Source organism: Equus caballus, chromosome 18 (genome assembly GCF_041296265.1).
Source record: "Equus caballus isolate H_3958 breed thoroughbred chromosome 18, TB-T2T, whole genome shotgun sequence".
Taxonomy (NCBI): domain Eukaryota; kingdom Metazoa; phylum Chordata; class Mammalia; order Perissodactyla; family Equidae; genus Equus; species Equus caballus.
The window spans coordinates 35,135,324-35,160,101 of record NC_091701.1 but is presented as its reverse complement, the minus strand read 5'-3'; the positions used below and the strand labels follow the sequence as shown (position 1 = coordinate 35,160,101).

The 24,778-nt window shown below is 41.5% G+C and overlaps 1 protein-coding gene across 27 annotated transcripts in view; it reads right to left on the bottom strand.

The window, feature by feature from the left end:
• Positions 1-24,778, bottom strand: part of FMNL2 (formin like 2) — a 294,823-nt gene that overhangs the window by 183,782 nt on the left and 86,263 nt on the right. For 3 of the 27 annotated variants that reach the window (XM_070240962.1, XM_070240963.1, XM_070240960.1), the window contains exon 1: positions 8,020-8,301. The exons of 23 other annotated variants lie outside the window; for them this stretch is intronic. The gene's annotated coding sequence lies outside the window, so the exon portion shown is untranslated. Of the gene's footprint in view, positions 1-8,019; positions 8,302-24,778 lie in introns of those variants that run through there. One more of the 27 variants, XM_070240966.1, reaches the window with a different exon arrangement.

Here is a 24,778-nt window from a genome sequence, read left to right as displayed (position 1 = left end):
AACCGAGCCTTCCTTTCCAGTAGATAAAGATGTCCACATGATAATTTCCAAAACCTGTGAGCGTGTCACCTTACATGGCAAAAGGGACTTCGCACATATGATTAAAGAGAAGAACACTGAGATGGGGAAATTATCCTGACTTATCTGGGTGGGTCCAATCTGATCATATGAGTCCTCCCAGGTAGAGAATCTTCCAAGACCGTGACCAAAAAACCAGAGAGATGGCAGCATGAGAAAGACTTGGCCTGACATTATTTGCTTTGAAAATGGAGGAAAAGGGCCATGAGCCAAGAAAAGTGGGCAACCCAAAGAGGCAAGAAACAAGTTCTCCCACAGAGCCTCCAGAAGGAACGCAGCCCTGTGAGACTCATGTTGCACTTCTGACCTACAGAACTGGAAGATAATAAATTCATGTTGTTTTAAGCCCTAAGTTTGTGGCAATTTGTTACAGCAGCAATAGAAGACTAAGACATCCTTTGATCCTCTTATCTGACCAAAGCCTTCTCCACTATATACCATCCTGTCAGACCCACATCCACACACCACAGATTTATAGAGATCTCTCGAGTTGAGTACAGATTCCCAACTCTGTAAGCGTCACTTGCTCTATTAGAGATTTAAAGTGACAGGTATGCAGAAGGGGCAGTTAGGCAACCAGTCTAGTTAGCGTACCCTCAGCTACATCAGCTTTACAGATGTCTCCCCCAGCATCACTTATCTCCAAAATCAGTGGGAAGTCTTGGAGTAGATCCCTATCACTACACTTATGATAACGTTTAAAAGCATCTGTTTATGTTTGTCATCCCATTCTATAATGAGCTCCATGAAGAACTGTGCTGTATTCACCTTTATTTTGCTAGACCCTAGCACAGTGCCTAAGCTATAGCAGACGCTCAATAAACAAATGAACAAACAAGTCAATTTCTCAAAGTCTCCCCCCTTACTCTTAGCCAACTCTGATCCAACTCTTGCCCACAACTCCACTAGGAAATTTACTTCAGATATTTACCAGACTCCAATTAATAGCCAGTTCCATTCTTTCAGCACTAAAAGCTACCTATTATAGGGGCTGGCCCCGTGGCCGAGTGGTTAAGTTCGCGCGCTCCGCTGTAGGCGGCCCAGTGCTTCGTTGGTTCGAATCCTGGGTGCGGACATGGCACTGCTCATCAAACCACGCTGAGGCAGCATCCCACATGCCACAACTAGAAGGACCCACAACGAAGAATATACAACTATGTACAGGGGGCTTTGGGGATAAAAAGGAAAAAATAAAATCTTAAAAAAAAAAAAAAAGCTACCTATTATAATAACCGAATATGGTAGCAAGTACACAGTGTCACTCAAAAATATTTTAATAATGAAACTACCTCAAGTAGTATTCCTTCCTAGCAAATGCTTTCAAAATGACACCGCTTCTCTCTAAATTCTCTGTAACAAGAGTAAACTGAAGGGCATACTATAAATGGGTCTTGACTCGGATCAGCACAAAAAATTCTCCAGAATCATTTACAGGCACATGTATTAAATGCAACATACTGGTATTCTTCTTGCTTCTGACTCACTGAAGACGTAAGTGAAGGGTTGAGGCACTCATCTACGTTTTCAAACCTCATTTACCAAATCTACGATTCTAGAAAATGAAGTTAACAAAGCCTTCCTCTTCCTACCCACAGGACAATGGGAAAGAAAATTTGATTAAAATAAGAGTTTGTCAAAGAAACACACATCTACAGGGAGCTTTGATAAAGGCAGACAAAATTTCTGGCTCTAAAATGCCCCTCAACTCAAAACCTTCCGTTCTTACATTTATTTAATGTTCTGCCTTTACATTCAATAGCATTAATCAATATATGTGTTGCACTAGAATACAAAGAATGTTCTGGGCATCATCCAATGAAGAAAAATATGACATGAAATATAAGCTTCAGTGGCCCCCATCTCAAAGACGTCCCCACTCTCCAAGACGTCCCCACTCTCCAAGTAACCTCTTTGAAGCATTAGCCTTGTTTTCATACATGAGCTTCCCTCTCTCCTATACACTTGCTGGAACTTTCCTCTGGCAGTTTCACCAGAGTGCTTTCCTTCATTCTCTATTGATTTATTTGTCTTATTAACACCATCTTTTCCTTAAAAGGACTTCATCTGATTTGATTCCATTTCCCTATTTATTTGCTTTCTCTCCCTGAGGCCTTGCTCCTCCTCCTTTTAAGCAGCCAGCCCCCACTCCCATCCCTTTTAAGTGCACTTTCCCAGCTGCTTCATTTTCTTCTTTTCTGTCTGCCTTCTGGTGCTGGGTCTCCCCTCGCCCTCCCTCTCTGACCTCCCTCCTGGCCATCTATATAGAAGGAGGGTTGCCACCCCAGCTCCAGGATCCTGGATTGAAGAGAAAACCTTTGAGGTGGGCTTTGACTATTACCAGGCCTTCCATGTGCAACAGTTTCTTCCTCGCTCAGAGACTCCCCACAAAAGCCTGGGGACCCTCTCAATCGTATCTCTACTCAAAGGAAGGCATCTGGGTAGGGTTCTCCCGCCTCGAGGCAGCATCTGATGGGAGCTCCTCCTCAGGATGTGGAGCTCCTCCCAGGACACTGCCGTTTACACCAGAGAAGAAACAGTTACAGGTGGTGAGTGCTTTCCTCAGGGGTCATGGCCCCTTCTTTAGTCCTTTCTCTGATTAATTCAATGGCATTAACAGCCACCCTGGGCCCCTTCTTCATGCATGTTGATTAAAGTTCCAATCACTCAGTGGCCCTTGAAGACTTGGAGCCTGAGCTTAATGAAGAGCTCCTGGGATCCCCTAATGCCCACATTCTTTCACAGCAAGCCAGCAATGAGCAGATACGGACGGATGGCGGCAGGAATAAGACAAAGTTTGTAACCTGACATAGGCTCAAAAAACATCTAAAATCAAGGACGAGCTTTTTCTGTGCCTTTTGCACTCTGTTACCTGTGATCCCGCAGGATTTTCACAGTTCCTTTTCAAGTGAAACATTACACCCACCCAAAGAGAGAGATTTTCAACCTTACGTGTGAGGATTTTCACCTAGGTGTCTCCAAGAACTAGTGATAAGCCTAGATCCTTAATTTAATACAAGGCAAAAAAAGATGAAGCAAATGAAAACTAGCTGTCTTTATCAGTTTATTGCATATCCTTTTCCCAACTGCAAAGAAAAAGCCCAACTCTAATATTAACTTGTTCATTTCCTGCCACGCAGTATCTGAGCTATTTAAGCTTTCTACAGTATTTTTCATTGCATTATCTTCCTTTCTCATGTTTTTGAAACCATGTTCTTGGCTACATCAGACCACATTTTGGGCATGCATATTTTCCAGTTAGGTTCTAATGCCTGGTCTTTCTGTTATAAAGAATCTCCCTTTGCACTTTCTGCTCATCATGGCTCTCCCCCCAAAGAGACAGCATACAAGAGACAGAGGGCAGGCAGTTGAAACTAGTCAATCACCCAAACAGAAATCTCAGCTCTTTACCTTGCACACTGCTAACCCACCCAGCTAACCTTCAATGAAAGCTGCTAAACCAGAAGCAAAAACCAGAAGTTGAATTTTAACTCCTTTTGTTTGTTTCTTCCTCTAACAAAGAGGCTAATAAGCAGTAAAACAGCCAGAAGGCTGGGCAGCAGGGGAGGGAAAGAACAAAAACAAGCCTCCTGGCAATCCACAAACTGGATCATCCCCATCTCTAAGAACAAGGGCTGACGGTGCTGGACGCCTTCCTCTCCCCACCAAGTGTTAATAACATCCAAAAATTCACATTGCAAGCTCGATACAGAAAGTTCCCTTTAAATATACATAGAACAGAGTATTTTTTAGCAGACTGCTCCTAATTAAGGGGTCTGCTCATAATCACACGGGGTCAGCCAGGCTTTAGAATCCACTCCCGACCTTTCATTCCACTGCATTTTCTTTCTAATCCCGCACCACACTGAGCCCTAAACTCTAGTTTACACTTGGACTAAGAATCTGAGAACCAAACCCTGCTGCTTCCAGGCTCTCGAGATTAACTAACCACTAATTGGATCTCACCTGGCCCCACACCCCTCCCATCTGGCCCAGGACTAAAGCATGCAGAGGAAGCCTGGGCCCAGGGCAGAGTCTCCTCTCAACTTCAAGGAGTTGCTCAGATACTTGCCCCACATATTTCCACTGCCCCCTCACCTTCAGACAAGAGAGAGAGAGAAAACAGATTCTGAAGGGCCCATGTGGGAACGATCTGAGCAGTCACATTTGTCCCATTACAAAAGTGTTTTTAAAGAGATCTTCTTTTTTTTGCACAAATTCCTACCAACCCACATTTATTTGTCTTTGTAAAGAAGTTTTTGCCCCATCAACCCACTGCGTAGTGGTTTCTGCCCACAAAAATAAGGTGGCAGCCCTGACTAGCCCTCCAATGGCGAAGCTTGTGTGTGAGAAAAGACACAGGCGAGCTTTTGTGCTCTGAAATGCTACCACAGGCAGGAGGCGGGGGCGTCAGGCAGGCAGGCTGCCTTCTGTCCAGCATTTCTTGTGTTGCTTCTGATAGTTAAATGAGCCACACTCCTGGAAATCTGATTTCAATGACTCAGAGATTTTTCTTCAGAGTGGCCCCAACAAGGCCCCCAACTGTCTTTCAGGATGGGGAGAGGAAAGGCGATTCTAAGACCTCGAGTGACCAAAGCAACAAAAGTACTCACTTCGGGGTGAACAGAGTGAAGCAGACAGAGGGACCATACACTGGGTCACAGTGAGTGCAGGCATTGTCCTGACATCAAAAACTAAACAGGCACACAAATAATGGCTCCAGAGTCTTCAGATCAAGGCGAGGGAGCCCTATGGCCAGACCCTTTTGGATTTGGGGGAAGACAACCCGATGCCTCTCTTTTCTCAACTTTGTGGTCCACTCGCTCCTGCTGCCATTCCTCTGCCTCTACCCACTCCTGACTTGCCCCATGCAGGCCTGGGCTTAACAATAATGTGAGGGCACATTCAGCCCCAAATTGAAAGTTCAGCCTGTGGACAGAAGTGTCTCATGGCTGTGCTTCTTCCAGTTAAGGCTTTAAAAGCCACCTAATTATGTCAATACATTGAGTCTGTTCTGAAAGCCTAGCGTTTGAGAGCGTGGACTCTGGAGCAAGTCAGCTGAGGTCAGAATCCTGGCTCTGCCACTTACTAACTATATAACCTTGGGCAAGATGGTTAACCTCTGTGCCTAAGTCTCTCATCCATGAAATGGTGCTAAATAATAGCATCTACATCAATCAGGTGCAGACTGAATAAATTAATGTGCATAAAAATGCTAGTCACACTAAGCATTCAATAAACACGGGCCCATGAACTGGAGAACTCTGAGAGATTTGAACATAAACACGCATCCAATATATTTTGGAGCAATATAAAACTTCTTTTAAAGAAATCAGAACAACCAAAGCACCTCCAACAGAATATGGGGTGAGACGTAGCATTTTAATAGTTATCCGATCCTATGGTTTTCAAACTGTTTCTTAAGTCCTGGAACATTTTGTTCAACAAAATCTTACTTCAAGTTCAAAAGGCAGAACAAAAGTGGAGCTGCTCCAACTGAAACTGTTGGGGGCGGGGGGGAGGGAGGAGGTAGAGGGTGGAGACGACAACCTGGAGACCCAGTGACCAGCCACGTCTGAGAAACACCTTTGAAAAAAGGTCACCGCAGACAATGAACACACAGAGCAGGGACTCATCTGGTGATCTTGTCCTGTTTTTTTGAGATGACAGTAGTCAGTGATTTTGAAGGATGGAGTGGGGAGGTAAAAGGCTAGTTAGGAGATTTTCTGAGAACTTGCACGGGAAACAGTGAAGTTAGGCAAATGGGAATGAGATGGGAAGTTAGGCAGAGGAGATGGGGGCTAACTTATGCAAAAGGGGAGTAAGGGGGAGGGAAGAGAAGGAGGAAGAAGAGCTGAATATGACTCTGCTTTGTGGCCTCTAATTCTCGTATGTGTGTGGAATGGGGTTTATGGATAATGAAAACTAACCAATCACTTTGTAAGACGAAAATTTCAGGGTAATGGTTTTCTTTCTTTTCGGTTTTTTTTTGTTTTTTTTTTTTTTTTGCTGAAGAAGATTCACCCTGAGCTAACATCCGTGCCAATCTTCCTCTATTTTTAGTATGTGGGCCGCCAGCACAGCATGGCCACTGACAAAGCAGTGGAGCATCCAGGAACTGAACCGGGGCCACAGAAGAGGAGCACACTGAACTGAACCATTAGGCCACCAGTGCTGGCCCAGGGTAATGGTTTTCTGAATAATCAATCTAATTACAAGCAGAAAAGATTTTTGTTTTCATCCTTACATTACAACAAAACGTATCACTAAAGTTTCTCGCTGTTGTACTTACAATATATGAAAAGCTTGTAGTACCTTAAGCTGCTGTTACATCAATTCTCACTGCAGAATACTACAGAAGCGAAAATTTAAGCTGGTTGTGTCCTCACCTCATTATATTACTCAAAAGTAAGCTTGTGTTTTACTAAATCCTTTCTTTCAGCTTATCCTGTGTCGTGTCTGTTTCTTATTAACATAAAACAAAGAAAAACATATGACAACTTCAAGTACTGATTAATATCAGTTTTACATATTTGCTTTTGAAACGTATATCATTTGCCACAGTATATTTGTCTAATTGTTTTACAAATGCAAATTTAAAAATTAGTTTTTATTCCTTGAGCACTCAGTGATTGAAACTACTCGTTGGGCATTTTTCAAGAATTAGATTACTTCTACGTGGATAACTGAGAAACAGCTGTAACTACAGAGGCCCTGAATGTAGAGGAAAGTACAGAAGTGGCAATGGGTAGATTTGGAAAATGATGGGACTCGTCCTTGAAACCTTTTTGAACGAGGTCAAGGTTACATCTGGGGTGGAATCTATAAAGGTGGTGACACCTCCTGAGACCACTGTAGGAAAATGTAGGAATTTTATGTGGCCTGTCCAACACGTGACCACATTAATGCTTTAGCAAAGAGATTTGACACCATATCAGAGAAGCTTCTTCTATAAGCAAATTTCCTTTTTAAAGCCTTTGAATTTTTTAATGACTGCCTTTATTCTAAAAAGCCACAACTCTAACACAAATCTGTTTGCACTAGGTGACCAGGCAATAAAAACAAGACCTAAATAGAACTTTTAGTCTGTGCAACCGTATGAACTTAAATGGAAGGCTCTCCCTCCTGTCTAGAAGCTAACAGCAGGTAACTTTAAATGTCTGAAAGAGGTATTTACCGTAAAAAACTTGATTGGTCCTTCCCTGCAGGGGTGGGAGCCCCACCGTCCTGCCATAAAATGACAGATTATTTTGGGGAGAGTGATAAAAAAAAATTGAGAAATCTTACACTGTTAATTAATTTTGCAGAAATCCATCAGGTGGTAGGGAAATCCTGAAAAAGGATCTTATATCCCAAAGCCTACGAGTGGGATCAAAAAAAGGCAGAAAGTCGTCCCAGGCAGAGTCTGCTCCCTGCATATAACCATGGATTAGGCTCGAAGGTCACACATCTACGGAATCTCATGCAATAAACAACCTATCCGTGGGAAGAGAGAAACCAGAGAATGGGAAACATAAAAGGAAAGACAAAGGGAAGGAAGAAGTATGTCTATAAAAAGGACATCATCTAGTCCTTTCTTGTAAGTAAGAGCTACAAAGGCATCCACAAAAAGAGAGACATCTGACAGACCCCCTCAGGTGCCTGTGCCCAGTTAAGTTCAATGTTGATCTGACGACTGAGCGCCATCTCACCCAACAACACCGGAAGCTTCAACACGCCTTTGTCAGGCACAGGTTTTTGGTTCTTTCTTCACAAAGCTGAAGTGAAAGGCTTAAAAGCACTAAACCCCCCATTCTCTGTTTCTAAGACTCTTTAAGGGAGAAGAGCGTGAGAGCGGTAGGAAATGCAGACACAAATTTAATCCGCTTTCTGGGGGCAATCTTATAGGTCTTTTCAAAGCAGCCCTCCCCAAGGATTTTCTTTTTTACAAAATTTCTGTCTTACCTCCAAGTAGTCACTGACCTACTTTTACATTCATTACTGAAAAAGGTGTAAGGCTTCCAAGAGAAGGACAGAGCCTCAAGCAGAGGTGTTCGACACAAGCTTTGAAGAATGCATCCAGGTTCAGACAGCGGTCTCAAGTCATAACAGGTTTCCTCTTATACCATACCAAACATCCAAAAAAGAGAAAATCTCCAAGAACGGTACTCCATGTGTAGCCTGTCCTTCCAAGATCAGTCACAGGAGAGTTTTATGAGCAAGTTCCTCAGTCTTGTCGGTCTGACCGAGGGGCAGTCTAGGCTTGTCCTGACAATTAACATTGCATGTCTCTGGAGAATTCTTTGATGTTACTCCGTGTGAGCATTACTAAAACTCCATGCAAGAGTCAAGGGTACCATATCCATTAAAACACACACACACGTCAGGCCCAAGCAGGCATAAACACTTGCTTGACTAATGCTTTGCACGCACCCTTAGAAGAAACTCCACAAAAGGCGAATATAAACCAATCCTATTATCCAAAAATTTGACATCAAGCAATGAACACTTAAACACCAAGGACCGCTGAAACAATCAAGTATGGAAGAGCCTTTGTGTTACTGCGGGTTTTTTTCAAGCCCCACATGCTAGGTGCAAAGATCTCTTCTGCCAAAATATCTTTTTTAAGCAACTCCCTTATAGATGCTGCCTGGTCTGTTCCAATGAATTCAGTGGCTGTAAGAAAAAAAAGGCTGGACACACATCTACAACCATTAGTACAACCTGCGGGCTTGGGCGCAATGTCTTATCCTGATCAAGATGCCATCTTTTTAAATTTATTCTCTATTGAATTACAGATAAGTAATAAAACTAAACAGAGACTGAAGGCCTTGTTACATTTCACAAATATTTTCAACTGAATACCAGCAGGGTTGGGTATTTAGAAATATCTAAATATTTAGGATATTAAGAAATATCCCATGGCTATACACAGACACACTTCCCATGTAATTGGCAAACAAAAGCAATACACTTGCGCCAAAGAACAAATGAATGCTAAATCACGTGGTGCAAGTACGGAAGACAAAGAAAAGCGACATCACTGGTGGGGAGGCAGTGGGGAGGGCACTACTTCAGGGGAGACCATCCAGTGAGTGAATCCATGGTAGTAACACAGACAGGGGGTGATGCAACTTGAACTAGGAGGTGATGGTGAGGAGGATAGAAATGGGATGAAAATGCATTAAAGGGACATTTCAAGTAAGAAAAGATGAGTGACAACTTGGATATATCAAAAGAAAAGAGTGGGCCTAAGTTATACACAGTAAATTGGCATGAAACTCACTGCTATTTAATAAAACCTTTTTACTTCTTGTAGTTATCAAGGAAATTTAAAATACTCAACTCCTACTATCACCCAGCTAAAGAAAATTTGAGACTGTTTCCTAAATCAAAAATAAGTTGAATTTATTCATACAGCCTTTAGAAGATCAAGAAAACATAGTAACATAAGTAGATCGAGGTCCTTTTGTTGCTTTCCTCTTCAGGGTAAGTATCATCACTGTACTGTAAAGAATCTAAACTCGTCCACAAGGGCTTAGCTACCTATGAACTCCTGTGATATAACTTGACACCACATCCCCCCCACTTTAAACTTTTAAGAATTTTTTTTGGTTAGTGCCATCAAGTTGATTCTGACCCCTAGCCACCCTGTGTACAGCAGAGCAGAACGCTGCTCAGTCTTTTTGCTCCATCCTCTCACCTTCCGGTGCTATACCTGACAATGATCCACTGCTATTCATAGGGTTTTCATTGCCAATTCATCCAGCAGTGGGTAGCCAGGGTCCTTTTTCCTGTTCTGTCTTAGTCTGGAAGCTCCACTGAAACCTGTCCACCATGAGTGACTCTACTAGTATCTGAAATACCAGTGGAACAGCTTTCAGCATCACAGCAATACACAGCTACCACAGCATGACAACCGATAGACAGGTGGTATGGTCCCAGAGCAGAAACAAACCCAGGCTGCAGGACTGAGAGCAAGGAATCTCAACCACACTGGCCCACCAGGGCTGGCTTTTTAAAACTTTGCCTTTGTCCAAATCAAGGAAAACTTTGACACATCAAAGTGAGCACCAGCTGTGTTGGGAATGTATGTTTGTAAGAAGAGATAACTATAAGACTAGGCAGAAAAATTAGCAATGGTATATTTCCCGGCCTCCGCCTTGTGCAAATTCTCACTTAATAATGGTCTGAAATCCATTACATTTTAACAACTGCTATTCTCTTCCATTTACTTTAGATCATCCTTTAAAGCAAAATTTTAGCCCAGTTGAATCCCTTAGACCAAAACCAACAAGTTACTTTTCATTTTCAAATTCAACTAGTCACCTAGTACTTCACGAAGATGCTATATTTAGTTTTGCTAAAAGCATCTTTTTAAAAAATTATGTAAAATTCCAAAGATCACAAAAGTAGAGTGAATAGTATACAACACCTCCATGTACCTTCGACAATCATTAACATTTTGCATTCTTGTTTCATTTATTCTCCCCAACCCAGTACTTGAAAGAATTTCAGACAGCACGTCATTTCACCTGTAAATACTTCAACAGTCATTCCGAGAAGGACCTTTTCATAAGCAATCACCCACAAGAGAATGCTTTACTATTACAGAAACCATTTTTTTATTAGATGGCATTTCTGAGTATTAAAAAATGACTTTATCATTTGCTTAAAAATAAAGGGCTACTGGTTAAAACAGGATTTTAGAGACAGTCCATCTGGGCCCAGTCCAACCAGAATAGATGCAGAAATCATTCACTATAATGCCAAGTATGAACTTGGCAAAGATAAAATTACTCACATTCTTTTTTTTTTTTTTTTTTTTTTTTAAAGATTTTATTTTTTTTCCTTTTTCTCCCCAAAGCCCCCCGGTACATAGTTGTGTATTCTTCGTTGTGGGTTCTTCTAGTTGTGGCATGTGGGACGCTGCCTCAGCGTGGTCTGACGAGCAGTGCCATGTCCGCGCCCAGGATTCGAACTAACGAAACACTGGGCCACCTGCAGCGGAGCGCGCGAACTTAACCACTCGGCCACGGGGCCAGCCCAAAATTACTCACATTCTACATACACCACACACATGGTCTAATTTCTTATAAGGTTAGAGAATGAATTAATAAAGCTGGAGTGAGAACCAAAGTCTGTTCAAGGCTGGAATTTCCCCAGAAGGCCATTGTTTCAGCTACTCTGGCTGCTCAGAAAGCATCATGAGTCGGCTTTAAAGATGAGCTGTGATGATTTAGAAAAAGGATCTAGTGTAAGTTTTGGGGGTGGGGTACGAGGCTGCTTGTCAACTAGCTGCCCGGGGCCCCTGAAGATGGGCTGATGGCACTTCTACCTATGCTAATTGGCGTGAAAACTAAATACTAGAGATAGGTCTAGAGTGGTGGTTCTCAAAGTGTGGTCTTCTCCAGACCAGCAGCATCGCCTGGGAACTTGTTACAAATGCAAACCTTCAAGCCCTAACCCAGACCTACTGAATCAGAAACACTAGGGGTGGAGCCCAGCATCTATGCTTCAACAAGCCCTCCAGGTGATTCTGCTGCACACCAAAATTTCAGAAGCACTGGTCTAACATGGTAGCTGCTACCACATGTGACTATTTAACTTTAAAGCAATTAAAATTAAATTTAAAATTCAGTTACCTAGCGGCTACCATATTAGTCAGCATAGATTACAGAACATTTCCACCATTGCACAAAGCTCCATTGGGCAGCAATGGTCTAGAGCATTTAAACCAAACTTTAACTTAACAATCCACAGAAAACAAGGCTTCTCTAATTCTGGGGGGCCCAAAAGTGGGATTCTGACTCTGGCTAGACCTCAAGAGCATGTAGCCTCCAGGTGTCAACTGTATGACAGATTCCATAGTGGGAAGCATCAGAGAATTGGGGAAAAGGGTAAAGAGGAAACTACAGTGACTGTTGCCCAACTTGGCCACACAGGCCAGGTGGGACCATGGAAAACAGACAGGGCTACCGGCAGCTGGAGAAGCTACTGTTTTTACCAGGGATTTTGTGAAACACAGACTGGAGTAAGTAAAGTCCCTCATTTCTTTAAAGAGATGAGACTAATGCAGTCAGGACTAAAGGTATCAATTCAATATAAATTGGGTCTTGGAGATTTTGCAAGCTGGGATTCCATGAGACTCCGGAGTGGATGTTCTCCTCAGAGAAGATCCAGCGGCAGCCGGGGTGAGATAGCTCCCTCCGGTGGGTTTGCCAGAGTAGGAGAACATGACAGGACTGTCTGTGAACTATCTGTGATGCTCTCAGAGATAAGCAAGAGAAGTCAAGAAGAGGACTGCGATCCTACCTACCACCTGGGAGGGCGCAAGGAGTCAGCAACATTTCAACAGAACGCTAATATGACCTGATGTGTATCTTCCCACAGGGCAGTGGAGCAGAGGACAATGGGTTACCCATATGCTTGCTGAACATTCAACAGACTCTGTCATATTTAATACTGTCTCTGAATTGACCTCAAGGAGATGACTGTAAAAACCGTGCTAATATTATACAGGGCCATTTATCTGCACTGAACCTGAAGTCAAACTAGGCAGGCCAAGAAAGGATCTTCAAGATTCCATCTCTCCCTCTCAGCATCCCAAGCTCACCACCTCCCAACAGGCTGAATGGGGAGTCAAAAACTCACTAGCTCAATAGAGTCTATTCCAGAAGTATGTTATCCCTCCCAGGAATATCTTTGATAGTTCTTAAGGAACACAGTCCAAAGAAATAAATCTTCAACGCTGGAAATTCAGGCGGTGTGGCACTTAAGTGAAGAAAACCTAGATGAGGGCTCCCTCAAATCACAGCATCCACTTTCCGTAAATATAAAGCTGGCTACTGTGGGCTAGGCAGGCAGACTACTCATGCAGCATCTGTGCTGCGGTCTCCTTCCATCCCATATTCCCATGGACATTCCCCTATCAAAATCTTCCCTCCTTTCTAACCTTCAACCTCTTTCCTTCTTTGAGTCTTCCTAGTATATGTAAACATGTTCAAGTCTCTTCCATCATAGTAAGAAAAAAAATTTTCTCCCAAACCTCACGCCACCCCACTCCTCTCTGCTCTACAGACCGCCCTCTCTTTCATAACCAGCCAATCTCCGAGAACATACTGTTTAAACAGTCTGTCTCTGTCCTGCTTCTCCTAAACCCACTGCTGTCTGGCTGCTGCGTCTTCCAAGCCATTGAAAACTCCAGGTCACGGTTAAAGCCTCCGTGTCTAGCACAGAGCCTGGCCCAAAACAGGCTCAGTCAACACTGAATGAATGCATGGTGGACTTCCATGTTGTTAAATCAAATGTACCCTCCTCAGCGCTTAGTCTCCTTGCATTCCCAGCTGTATTTGACACTGTTTCTACTCCCCTCCCTCCTCAATCACATGCTCGTCTTGGCTGCCGTGGTAGAAGCAGTGCACACTCCTGGCATTTCTTCACTCTCCAGCTGCTCCTTCTCTTCTTCCTCTAGCTTATCTTACCCCAGGGTTCTTTCCCAGGCTATCTTCTCCTTACTCATTTTCTTACCTATCCGATCACTATCTCTTAAGTACCTCTAGACAGACCTACTTCTCTTCATCCCCATATTATTTCTCACCTGAAATAGTGATACAACTTCCACATGTTTTCCCTGCCTCCTGTCTTGCCCAACCATCCACCCATCCCCATTCATTCCCACTACAGTCTGAGTGATTTCTCTAAAAGCGATTCTTAAAGTGTGGTCCTGGGACCAGCAGTACCTGAGAACTTGTTAGAAATGCAAATTATCAGGCTCCACCCTAGACCTACTTAATCAGAAACTCAGGGGGTGCGGCCCAGCAATTTGGTTTATTAACCCCTCCAGGTAATTGTGATGCACGATATTGAGAACTAGTGCTTTAAAATATAAATCTGCTGACATCCACTCCCCTGATTGTAAGCCTTCAGTGGCTTGACACTGTTCCTAAAATAAAGATCAAATTCTTCAATATCATGTGTTTAGTGTAGAAACAACTACCCTAAAGTGAGAACTGAGGGATGAATAGGGATTAAACAAACAAATGAATAGATAATGGGTCAACCTATGGGTGGGAGTATGGAAAAGTTGTTATTGGCAAAAGGAGTACCATATGAAAAGGACTAAAGAGAGAAATACGCCCACTGAGAAAAGTGATAGCATTTCAGAATGATGAAGAGATGATGCGGAGAAAGTAAGCTATCTAAAAACATGGTGGCAAATGATACTTTCTTGCCTTCCTTTCTCAGGTATCAAAATTGTATCTGTTCCTCAACCAGTCATCCTGTCCCCCTTCACCAACCAAAGAAATCTGCCACAACACAGATTAAACATACACAATTCCCTAGCCACTATTTCCTGTTAGTTATAAGCCAATATGACCTAAATTAAAAAAAAAAAAACCCTAAAGTGGTAAGAACTTACACTCTCAATATCTGATCCTACAAATTATACACACACTTCAAATCGGCCTTTAATGTTTTCACCAATTACTCATTTCCCATCACAGTTCAACACCTGCTTTAATCATCTTTTACTAAAATTGGTTCAAACCACACCTTCTCCTAGAAAATATATCACTACAATCAGGCAAACCCCTCCCTCTATATATCCTCAGAATTTACATGTGTTATGTGTAGGTGCTTGTGTAAGTATCGATCATTTGCTGCATCATAAAACTCAAGAATGCTTACAAAGACACATGTATCTGTTCAATCGTCCAACTTCCTCAAGGGCAAAACTGTTTCTCTTCTCAACTGCCTCATTTCCAAAGCAAGTAGGCTGAATAACAACTAAGGGTAATTCCAAATCTAAAATTGCATTACCTACGATCACATTCAGTGCTCTGCAAATATCATAGTCCATAAATGTCGTTAAGACTTCAGAAAACACACTTCCAAAAAGTCATAAAGAGGATCTTGCCTTCCCTCTATCCCCCTCTTTGAAAAAGGCAAAGTAAGGGTAGTTTTTCTTTGATTCCCACAATTTTGTGGAGGTTTACATTTCAACCATATCCTGCAGGCTAGTAAGATTCAGCTATTTTTCAGATATAAGTAAACAAGAATTTACTAAGCTTTCCATAACAGTGTTCTTATCATTCCTATAAAAATAAGTCTCCCATTTTTGGTGGGGAAAGTCTAGAGAAAAAGCTCCAATGGAAAAGAACCAATGGTTGCCTGTGTCTGTATGCAGACTCTCCCATAAGGACTTACAGCTTGAACAAAAACGTGTTCTTCACAGGACTCTATCTGTAATAACTTATTCTTTTTTCTTTGTTTTTTAACAACAAAGTCAGTCACGATTGTGATCTACAGATACACATCAAGGAGGGCCTCTGAAACTGATGTCACAGGAATTGAATCCTGTGAAGATAGTTTCAATTTCATGTTCCAAGGAAACACTGTTATTATTCTAAGGCAAAAGGAAGGATTCCTGACCCCAAACACAGTCAATAATGCTGTTTCCTTTGTCCTTATCAGCAATGTGTTTGTCAAGAAGCAGGAGGACATGTTAATATTTACAGCCACACTAACAATCATAAGATTATGGTTTTTTGCAAATATAAAGTCACAACACATACACTTATCAAGCTTTTCTCTTTTCCATGTCTTCTAATAAGCAAGCAACTTCACCGCTGAGTTATGTGCTTAAATGCAAAATCAACATGCAATAAAGCCCCAACTCTTCCATCTGGGAAGGCAGGCTGATCCAAGGGGGTTTCAAGCCCACTTCTCATTTTGTAGCTCTTCCTTAGAGCTTCCCAGTAGAGAGGTCCACTTGGCAGTATTGCAAGCTCACTATCTGCTTTCTACTAATGGTTAAGATGCTGACTATTCTGTCCAATTCTACAAAGGGTGTCATAAAAATTTATTGATGGTAAAACCATTCTAAGCACCTGTTATATACCTATAACTTCCAGGAAGTTTAGGAAAAAAGGTAAATGCTGTATGAGAATTACAGTCATGGCACATTAGAGCAAACTAAGTCAAACAGGACACCAAAGAAAAATGGTCCACGCTGTATTCTTTCCCCAGCTAGGATCAGTACGGTAACCTCCTTAGGAGTCAATACCTTGATATCTTTAACCCCAAAGACATCAAAGAAAGGAAGGAGTCCCTATTATGTGTCAGGCACATTATACAGATACTCTTTAATGCTATAGAACAAACTGCAAGATAGGGAAAACATTCCAACCTACAGATGAGGGGTCAGAGAGAGACAATGACTTGCATTCAAAAAGACATCCTCTAAAGTAAAAATGCTTTTTTAAAAGCCGTTTTCTTATTTAATTACTACACCTACTATGTAAAATAAAATGAAGCTTGGCTTGACTAAAAAGCAACACCCCCCCCCCCCAAGATTTGTCTTCTCTGAGGAAAAACAAATCTTGAACCAATGTAGCATTCAGCTCCTGACTTATTTTCAGGATTTATTTTTTATAGAGTAGTCTGTGAGATTTTCAATCATCAAACTAGCAGTTTTTAAATAGAAAACACTCAACATAGTTTCTCTGATTATATTTCATCTTTGTCAATTTCCATATTACATGATAATTTCTTCTTTTCTTCACCAAGAAACTTCTTTCCCTATAAAAAGATAAGGATATTAAACCTAGAACACTTAAATTTGCTACAGCAACTCACACCAAAAAAATTAAACTGAATTCCATCCGTTTTATAGGCCAGCCAGGAATTTGAAGGCTTTTCTTTTACTTTGTTTTCAGTAACTGAGGAGACTATAAACTAGTTATGCTTTCAATCCCAAATAAACCATCTTTGTTGATTTCCTAATCTCAAATTCTAGCAACATAAGTGTGGGCAACTGATGATTATGGCATTTCTATAAAGTAAATAAAATTTCAGTTTATGAAAGAGTATCAAATAACAGCACGTTCTCCATATAGCCACTGTAACCTTGTAGATTCAAAATGGCATTAGCCTCCTGAGGCTATGACTGCCACATCCCAGCCTGATGGTTTACTCAGAGAACACGTGGCTAAACCCGAGAGCCCTCCTAGTCCGCCCCACGCCCTGAAGCAAACATGGTTTCCCTTGACGGTAAAATAGGAGCCACAGACAAGTAGCTCTCAGGACAAATAAGACAAGCAGATCATTTGTCACTAACCTACACAGTACACGTCTCAATACACACACACATACACACACACACACTCTTCCACTTTCTCTCTAAAAAATCTGAAGATCTGAAAACACGGTCCTCCACTTCTGTGTCTACTTTCTCTCCCTTCCTCCAGAGACTTCATCTCTCCATTTGCCAGTCTAACTCAAATCTGCATCACTCTCTTGGGTTAACTGCATGGCCCTCGGGCACATCTGAGTTTGTGGTCCTTCTACATCTAGATACAAGGGGAAGTTGGCCCGTTGCTTCTGATTTCTGAACGACTGTCCCAGAAGGATGAGTCAACAATGCATGACACCAATTCCTATTTACTACTTTAACCCAATGTGGAACAGGCCTTCTATGTTCCCTAATGTCTGTGCTGATCCTACTTGAACACACTTCCCACTTTCTATCCAGATTTTCCCTTTTATAACGTGTCAAATGCTGGCATGTGGGCACTCTGCCTTCTCATTTTGGCATTAAGAGAGAAGAAAGGCTTTAAGGGCAAATTTCACCAAAAACAGCTTCCAAAGTTTCCATGTAAGTCTCTTATTTGTCATGGCCAAATTTAAGGTAAATATCTCTCTTGTTTCAAGTATACATTTCATAAAGGCTCTGTTTTCCTTCCTCCCCCACACATTCTAATGTCTTTTACAAAAGACGTGAGCGATACAGAACTGAGTAAATGGCCTCAACTTGGCCTCTTTTCGTAGATAAACCCAAGAAACAGCCAAAAGGCAATGATATTCAAGGAGCAACTACATAATTCTTGTAGATGTGACAGAGAATGGCCAAGAAGGAAGTGCTATGTCCCTTTTGTTTCTGTTGTTTGTATTTGGGATTTTTACTAAGGGACTATGGTATCCTAGCTGTTCTCACTGTCACTGGGGTTACAAATATAGTCAGTTTCAGACAACATGCTAGACTATAAAAAGGCAACATCAAGGTTTATTTGTTTTCAAAAAGGCAACATTAAATCAATCCAGCAAGCTGCTGCAAGTCAGGAATGGTTTCATGAAGTTAATATCATTTTTGCTGGGCTAGAGCATCTTTTTCACTGCAAAGAGGGCTCATTATCATTATTCTACTATTTTGAAGCTAGAGTTAAGTTTCTCGTCAACATACTCTCATTCTCTTCCATTTGGTCTTTACAACAACCTATGCAAATAAGCATGGCAGGTAGTAATATATATCCCAAAAAGGTTATAAACTGGCTTCCTGTCAGATACATAGTGACAAATTTAATGCCTATCCCCACAATAGACCAAAAATCGTCTAATCTAGACTCTTGTAATATACAAATGTTAGGCAGAGGGGACTGTCCACCAAAATTCCTACTTCCCCTTCATAGTGTCAACTCATCACTGGGAAGTAGCTTTCCATGCAGGACTCTATTTCCCAGGCCACTTGCATGTAGGTGGGATATTGGGACTATTTCTCACTACCCGAAACACCAGGGGGAAGTGAGGTACATCAATTCCAAAAGTGGCAAAGAAGTGGGTTGTCTTCACTCCACTCTCTTTCCCATCTGCTAGCTAGATTCAGAGGACTCCAAAGTCCTCTGAGAGAGTAAGACACAAAAAGAAAAAATCTGGCAAGCTACCCACCTACCAAGAACATCTACACTGAGCCGCGAGGCGACTGAGACTGACAATAGGCCCGTGAAATTCTGAGAGGTGTTATAGCAAATAGCATTTAGTTCCTCACTTTCACATTAGATTTGTAATTGGGTGAGGAAGTGGGAAAAGGTCTGAGTTTACCAAGCATGGAACTGCAATATTGCACGGTGTTTCTATTCGAGTGTTGAGGAAAAAACTGGTCTCTTGGTGGTAAGGACGACGTGTTTCATACACATCCTATAGTCCTTCATGCTGTGCGGAAGGCTGGAGGGAAGAGAAGGTGGAGGAACAGTCTTGGGGCTCTGAAGAGCAGCTCAGGCTGGGCCAAGGAAGCACGTGGTGGTGGCGGCCCCTCAAGTCTCTGCACCTTGGCTTATTTCTAGAAAGTGAAGAGTCAGGCTCCCCCTAACTCCAATAAAATATCACACAATAAAATGCTAGAATATCACAGCAACTCGATGAGGACATAATTACCAATTTAGCTTGTTAAATTCTTTTTCCTTTCTCTCACTCTCTGATGATTCAACCAGCTGTCTCTCTCAGTCCCACCATGAACAAATAAAAATGCTGGTAAATCTACACTCAAGAGGATAGTCCAGAAACAACCCCCCCTCCACCTGTCTTCACCACCTCCATAGATACATAATGCACCATCACTTCTTACAGTTTTTTTTTTAAACTATTCACATTTGGTCTCTCTGAGGTTCTACCTAATAGCAGTTTACATCCCACTAACTAATATAGAAAAGTATCTCTTCACTAATAGGACTCAGGTATTTACCACATGTAACAACAAATCCTAAGCACAAATGATGGAACAGAAAAAGATGCCAAGGTGTAACCAATATGGGATCTAAATATTAATTAATCTAAATATTAATTACCTTAGATGCACACAGAACTTATACTAAATCTCAAAAGGTTTTTAGATGACCCATCCCATTTACCCTTAAACAACTGTGTGAGGAGAGTACAGCAAAGGGTGTGGATGTGCAGGTGTCTGAGTAAAGAAATCTAGGCTATATGATTCCAGTGCCTCCAGAGGGACGTAAATGTAAGAGCACCTTCTAGACACCATCTCTGATCTTCTCTCTACTGGAGACTCTGACAAATGTTCCAAACCTCCTTGGCCATGAACCACGCAATCTAGTGCTGGAGCCTGTTCAGCATTACTGAGCACGTGCTTGTGGACTCTGGAGTGAAAAACAAACATGCGGGGGCACTGCTCTGAGGGACTGTCCCAGGGATTAGGATCAAATTAACGCTAATCCTTCAGCCGGCCAGGCCAAAGAATTCCCACTCAAGTCCAGGTCCCAGAACTCTGAAAAGGCAGCTTATGCTTTCCCAAAGTGGCTTGAATAATTAAAGGAGCTCAGCCTACCTGCCTAATTACCGGCAATAACAAACCAATCGGCCACCTAAAGCCAACCTGCCACCCACTGGGGCAAGCAGGAGTTGAGCTGGTTAATAAACCCACTGCTGTGCTCTGCAGGGGCCCTTCAGTTTTGTGGGAAGATCCCGCCGTCGCCAAGGTGCCACCTAATCACCACACACAAACGAAAATCAAAGGCCAGCCGGGATCCAGATTACGTGGAAGCTGAGGCAGCCCCAGAGCTCCTGTGTGCTGGATAAGATGCATGAGATCAAATGTCTAATTCTCATATCTAGTTTGATTCCAAGGGATTAAAATCTCAAATTCAGATTTAGCTGCAACTAGAAACATGAACCCCAAACATGCAGTTTTCAAAGAGCCACCAGATCACATACAATCCTAATGCCTTCATCCACCCACACCCCCTGGCATTTGTAAATTTTAAATGGGCTGATCTAATGTGGAAATTCACTGGGCATGCTTTCCTGCTCTACAACAGTCTGCACAAAATTTACATATCTGACTCCTTCCCTTCCCTGTTGGCCTGGGTCAGAGTGTACTTTTGTTAACAGCTACTATGCTAATGACTAGCCAACCTCCAACAGTTTGAAGAGTGCTTCTAAAAATTTCAGTGGAATAATTACAGTTAAATTTCCTACTACTGAGTTTTGCCATAGCCAGCCAGCTTTTCCCTCATAAACGTCCTTCTGTTTCTACTCAAAATGGGCTTTCTCCTTACATGACATTAATAGTACCAGTTTCCTCTATCATGTTAGTAATAATTCATTGTTTGGCCTTGCATTTGAGATTTTCAAAGCTAGGGGAAAGTAGGGCGGGACACAAATTTTCTCCAGACTACATCAGACTAATTTTCTCCCACTGCTGTCTACAGAGCTTTCTCTTTAGAAGGGTGGGGCCAATAGTGGAGAAGGACCAGAAGAAATACAGTAATGAGAAGAAGGCAAATGCTGACCCTGCTTATCCATCACCCTGTGATCATTGGCTCAGTCAAGTAAATAGGGTTGACCTAATGCAGTGACGTTTTCCTTAAGGACTCCCAGGCCATTATTTTCCTCAACAAAACCATTTACTTTTTCCAACTTTTCCTGTCATCGGTCAACCAAACATCACAGCCAGGAGCATTCAACTTTATGGTCAGACCCACCTTGATATCCCTATTACACTACATCAAGAGTGGACTCCTTCCACAAGACAAGGCTTCCCATTCGCAAGCTAACCCCGGCAGCCCGGGAGTGAGAAGAAAAGAGGCTGGGTTTAAAGTCATGCGCCACATAACGATGTTTTGGTCAATAATGGACTGGACCACATATACGAACACATATACGTCCCTTACGATTAATACTATATAGCCTAGGTGTGTAGGAGGCCATACCATTCAGGTTGTGTGAGTGCACTCTATGGTCTTCACACAACAAAACGCCTAACAACACATTTCTTGGAATTTATTCCCTGTCAATAAGCGATGCATATCTGTATTCTCTCTCCTCCAGAATGATTGCATCAATTTCCTTTATCCACTTCTAGGTCTTTCAATCTGTGGACACAGAGTAAACTGTATGACTTCTCCTATAAGATGAGTTGTCACAAACAAGGGCACGCCACTTCTTCACAACAGCCTGCATTCTGTTATGTTACGATAGTTGAAAAGTGACTAAGGCAGTGAATTATACAACAGATGATAAAGGACCTAATAAAATTACTCACATGATTATTTTTCTGATTCTCTACTTGACAGCACACAACCTCCTTTTCCTTCATTAGTTCCAGAGCCTCCTGTCCTTGAATACAGAGTTTTAAGAATGAGTTCCTGTGACAGGAAATTAAGTGATCTACCATTTACTGAGGCCCTGTTAGGTCCAAGATCAGTTCTCGGTTGCCCATATATAGGGCCTCACTAAATGCTAACAGCTCTATGAGGTAAGCTCTACTAGCATCCAGCAGAGGCAGAACTCAAACCAAGGTCTGCATGACTCCAAAGACAACGCCTTATCTGCCATGCAGCCTGAAAACTTCTTTCAAAGCCAGCCCTCAGCAGAAGTGTACTGTAGCTTCTCTTGTGTTCTCTCACACCGCAGGACTCAGGAACTGTCAAGGAGCGTTCTCCAGTTTTGTCTCACTCATCTTTAAATTTGCTATAGTCCCATGAAAGGTTACCTATTTAAACCTCAGAAGGCATATCCAAAGACTTGAATTTATTTATGACAAGTGACAAAAGATCTACTTGTAATGGCCTGGAATTCTATCCTCAGAAGAGATTTGCCTTTCTCCAGGCTAAAGGTCACGCAAGGAACAAATTAAGAGTTTTGGAAAGCCATCTGCTGATGCATCTGGAAAACAAAGGAAGGAGACAGGAAAAGGACAGGAGGCAGCCAAGCCCCTTCAAATGTCTCAGTGGGCTGTGTGTGCCTATTTCCTGGTGCATCTTTAGAACAATATTATCAATTAAGACGGGTGTGTCGAACCTTAAGGAAAGCTGGCATGATTTTCTCACAATGCTTCTGCTCCACTTTGAATTATTGCAAGATCAGAGAATGATTGAACCGTGACGTCAAGCTTTAACATGTTCAATCAACACAGGCAACAGCAAAATGAAAGTAAAGTGGAGATGAAGACTGAATCATCTGAGACTCTTTAAAAGAAAAAAAAATGCAACCACTGGTCCCCATTGGAGGGGTTGTGGAGAAAAGGGAACCCTTGTCCACTCTTGGTGGAAATGAAACACATATTCAGCACATGAGGACTCCATTTTCCTTTTAAACAGACATTAACCAAATATTGACAACAAACAAGAGCATAAACCGTATTTCATAAAATTTCATACACAAGAGAAAATCTTTTCTCAAAAATACTCAGAACACTTCTCAGATTTAAAAATTTCAGATTTAATCTTTAAAACAGGCACATGGCACATTAATTTCTCCTATTTTGCCAAAGTACTCCAAGTTTTACACAATGATAACACAAATTATGGTATTTGAACCTAAAAACAATATATTTAATGTTTAAATGACTAATTCAAAATTACATTGGTTTCAAAAACAACTGCAGCAACTGGAATGGAATATGTTTCATCTCATAACATGATCCAAAAGGAAATTAATCTCTCTCCATTTGCTGAAAAGCAGAGCCTCTTGGATTAACGGTGCATATGCAACAAGTTGGTAGACAAAACATGTTTTAAACTTTGGTTACTAAGACATTGATAAGTAATCCTAGACTAATTCCATTTCTTTCTTTTTTTTAATTGTGGTCATAATAGCTTATAACATAGTGAGATTTCAGTTGTACATTATTATTTGTTACACACCATATAAGTATGCCCCTTCACTCCTTGTGCCAACCCTTCACCCGTGTTCCCCCAGTAACCACGATTTTGTTCTCTTTGTCCGTAAGTTTGTTTATATTCCACATATGAGTGAAATCATATGGTGTTTGTCTTTCTCTGTCTGGCTTATTTCACTTAACATGACGTCCTCAAGGTTCATCTACGTGGTTGCAAACGTGACGATTTCATCTTTTTTTATAGCTGAGTAGTATTCCATCATATATATATGTATATATATACACCTCACATCTTCTTCACCTAATCGTTAGTCAGTGGGCACTTGGGTGGCTTCCACGTCTTGGCTATTGTGAATAATGCTGCAGTGAACATATGGGTGCATAAGTCTCTTTGAATTGTTGATTTCAAGTTCTTTGGGTAAATACCCAGTAGTGAGATAGCTGGGTCATATGGTATTTCCATTTTTAATTTTTTGAGAAATCTCCATACTGTTTTGTACAGTGGCTGTACCAGTTTTCATTTCCACCAAGAGTGGACAAGGGTTCCCTTTTCTCCACAACCCCTCCAACATTTGTTGTTTTTTGTCTTGGTGATTATAGCCATTCTAACAGGTCTAAGATGATATCTAAGTGTAGTTTTGATTGGCATTTCCCTGATGATTAGTGATGTTGAATATCTTTTCATGTGCCTGTTGGCCATTTGTATATCTTCTCTGGAAAAATGTCTGTTCATATCTTCTGCCCACTTTTTGATTGGGTTTTTTTTTGTAGTTCATTTGTGTGAGTTCTTTATATATTATGGAGATTAACCCCTTATTGGATATACGATTCGCAAATATCTTCTCCCAGTTGGTGAGTTGTTTTTTCATTTTGATCTTGGTTTCCTTTGCCTTCCAGCTCTTTAGTTTGATGAAGACCCATAATTCCATTTCTCTTAAGTCTAATTTTCAAAGTTTTTACAGCACTATCTCAATTAAACCTTATAACGAGCCTTTGAGGGTGGGGATTAATTTCCCCATTTTTGGATGAAGCAGCGGAGAACTAATATTCAAGGATGATTTAAAGCAATGGTTCCTAAAGGTGATCTCTTTTTCTTCATGTGACAAAGAAAATAAGTGACCTAAAAAAGGACCATTAATTTCAAGATCCCTGTAGAAAGCAGGGAAAAAAAAATCAGCTGAGGATTCAGTCCCAAAAGTCACTTTGCCCCGAGTGAAGCAAAACACAATCATTCAAAACAGATGCAAGGCAATCTGGGAAACGCTTTTTTTTTTTTTTGCAGTAACACTGGTTTATAACATTATATAAATT